The sequence below is a fragment of the Macaca nemestrina genome, chromosome 9 (genome assembly GCF_043159975.1).
Source record: "Macaca nemestrina isolate mMacNem1 chromosome 9, mMacNem.hap1, whole genome shotgun sequence".
In the NCBI taxonomy this organism is placed as follows: Eukaryota; Metazoa; Chordata; class Mammalia; order Primates; family Cercopithecidae; genus Macaca; species Macaca nemestrina.
In genome coordinates this window covers 92,796,990-92,800,018 of record NC_092133.1, presented here as the reverse complement: position 1 = coordinate 92,800,018, position 3,029 = coordinate 92,796,990, and the positions used below count along the sequence as shown (strand labels likewise).

The window sequence follows — 3,029 nt, the reverse complement described above, 5'->3', positions numbered from 1 at the left end:
AATTTTTATTTAATTAGAGACAGGGTCTCACCATGTTGCCCTGGCTGGTCTCAAACTCCTGGGCTCAGGTCATACTGCCCCCTTGGCATCCAAAAGTGCTGGGATTACCAGCGTGAGTCACTGCACCCTGCCTCGTCCCTTATTTAGAAGTGGGGAGGTTGGTGCTTCCTTAGAAGGAATTATTTGTTGCCAATGATGACAGCTATGGTTTCTGGAGTCTGTTTTGACTTGAGTCTGTTCTGTGTCTCAGCCGGGTCCCTGAGTTACCTGCAGTCTCACCAGTTTCACAGATGAGGAAACGGAGGCTCAGAGGACTTATGCCCTAGGCAGGGCTGGGGTTGAAACCCAGTTTTGTCTAGCGCCAAAGACTGTTTTCCCAACCACCAGGATCTCCTGCCTCCAGCTGCCTGTTATCCTCCATGGGGATCAAGAGGGTACGCGTGGGGCTCGTCCAAATGGCAGACGACTTTGAAAAATCCCTGCTTGCTTCTGGAATCCATTATTGGTGAGATTTACTTTGTTCTGTTTAGGCTAATATTGACATTAATTTACATTTTGTGAGTTTAAAGTAGCTCATGGAAGCTGGGAAGGGGAATCAAGGAAGAAGTCAGAGAGTGGGTGGAAATCAGCCTTATTGCACCAACAAAGTGGTGGCTGTAGAACTGGGTAACTGAGACTTGCCTATGTGTGCAGGTTTTATGGTAGATGATGAAAGGATGAATTTCAGTCTGTGATGCAGGTTCATTGAGTTCAGACACTTCTAATTTAAAATTCACAGTGACCAAGCAGTGGCTGATTTAAAGCCTTTCTGTATTTACTTAGCAAAAAAAAAAAAAAAATTATTTTGGCTGGGTGCAGTGGCTCACACCTGTAATCCCAGCACTTTGGGAGGTCGAGGTTGGCGGATCACAAGGTCAGGAGTTTGAGACCAGCCTGACCAATATGGTGGAGCCCCTGCTCTACTAAAAATACAAAAATTAGTCAGGCATGGTGGCGTGCACCTATAGTCGCAGCTACTTGGGAGGCTGAGGCAGGAGAATCACTTGAACCCGGGAGGTGGAGTTTACAGTGAGCCCAGATCGTGCCATTGCACTCCAGCCTGGGTGACAGAGAGAGACTCCGCCACCCACCACCCCCCAAAAAAATTATACAAATGAATAAGGTAAACAAAGATATCAGAGACTGTACTATTTTGGGGCAGTGTTCAGTGGCTTGGTCACACACATTTCTTTCCAGACAAAAATCCCTATTAAGTATGTGTCTTATTCCCAGTTTATTAACATGGTCCCGCCAAGGACGCCTCTATGAGGCAGCTTTCTGTTAGGCCAGGTTGTCATCTTCCTTTTTAAAATGCTGCGATTAAGATTTTCTCCAATTAGGATCAGTCCTCCTTCTGATTTAATGAGGTTTGATTTGCTTCAGAAAATTTTCGTGACTGTACCGGACATACTTCAGCAGCGACTGACACCTAGCTTGCCACGGTGAGACACACGCATTTATTGTGTGTATAGAGAGAAGGGAGGATGTCACCATGAACCAAAGAAACTGCAAGTAACTGCAACACAGAGAGTGGGTTCCCTTGCTCAAGACCCCCTTTTTTTTCTCATGACCCTGTGTGGAAAAGATGAGCTGCCCTGGGAAAGATACTCTTTAGAAACATCAATTTCTGTGAAAACACAATCCAAAGAAAATGCAGAGGAAATCAGATGCCCATGTGCCTTTCTGGGCCAGCGCTTGTTTTTTGTTTTTTGTTTTTGAGATGCAGTCTCACTCTGTCACCAGGCTGGAGTACAGTGGTGCGATCTGGGCTCACTGCAACCTCCGACTCCCTGGTTCAAGCGAATCTCCTGCCTCAGCCTCCTGAGTAGCTGGGATTACAGGCACGGACAACCACGTCCAGCTAATTTTTGTATTTTTAGTAGAGGTGGGGTTTCACCATGTTGGCCAAGATATTCTCAATCTCCTGACCTCGTGATCTGCCTGCCTTGGCGTCCCAAAGTGCTGGGATTACAGGTGTGAGCCACCATGCCTGGCCACCAGTGCTTGTTTTTAATGGGGGTATCTAATACTTGTTCCCATAAACAGGTCCCTCTCTCTGCTTCATCTCATTCTTATTTACCCATCTGCAGCAAAAAAACACAAGGCTGCCTCTCTAGCTCCAAGAAGACTTAGATGTGATGTGGCTTACTTAGCACATATATCTTTTTTTTTTTTTTTCATTCTTTTAGGTTGTTCAAGATAGACAAAAGAAATTACAGGCTGGGTGCAATGGCGCATGCCTGTAATGCAGCACTTTAGGAGACTGAGGCAGGCAGCTCACCGGAGGTCAGGAGTTTGAGACCAGGCTGGCAAACATGGCAAAACCCCATATCTACTAAAAACACAAAAATCAGCCAGGCATGGTGGTGGGTGCCTGTAATCACAGCTACTTGGGAGGCTGAGGCAGGAGAATCTCTTGAATCGGGGAGGCAAAGGCTGCAGTGAGCTGAGATCGTGCCAGTGCACTCCAGCCTGGGTGACAGAGAGGCTCCATCAAAAAAAAAAAAAAAAAAAAAAAAGAGAGAGAGAGAGAAAAAGAAATTACACACATGTTCAGGCTATGTAAAATTTTCCAAACTGCTAAGATCATGACCTGATATTGACTATTATTTAGCCTAGTGCAGTGGTCTAAGCTGTCTTTGACATGAATGAAGACATGTGAAAGATAGTCTAGACCAGTGTCATTCATTCATGCATGCATTCATTCAACAAGCATGTGCTAATTGACGGTCATATGCCATTTGTTGATGGTGAGCTGGATTGACTTGCCTCTTCCTAAGAGGATGAGCACTTCTAGTTTCTTTCTAGTGATGGTGCTGGGTTTTCCTGATGCACAGCTTGCCTAGAGACTGCTTGTAAACCAGGATACTCATTTACAAGGATAGTTGAATAAGGAGTGTAAGGAAGACTGTTAAAGTAGAGGGACAGTCAACCACCCAGGCATCCTGGCCACTATGTTCTGATCAGTTAGACTGCTGGACTCAGCTGTG

General features: G+C 45.6%; 1 long non-coding RNA gene across 1 annotated transcript; it reads left to right on the top strand.

The window, feature by feature from the left end:
- Window positions 1-291: 291 nt before the first annotated feature.
- On the top strand, window positions 292-2,563 carry LOC139356335 (uncharacterized). Its single transcript, XR_011608033.1, has 2 exons — window positions 292-505; window positions 1,423-2,563. It is a non-coding gene; the product is annotated as an uncharacterized lncRNA (long non-coding RNA).
- The last annotated feature ends 466 nt before the right edge of the window (window positions 2,564-3,029 follow it).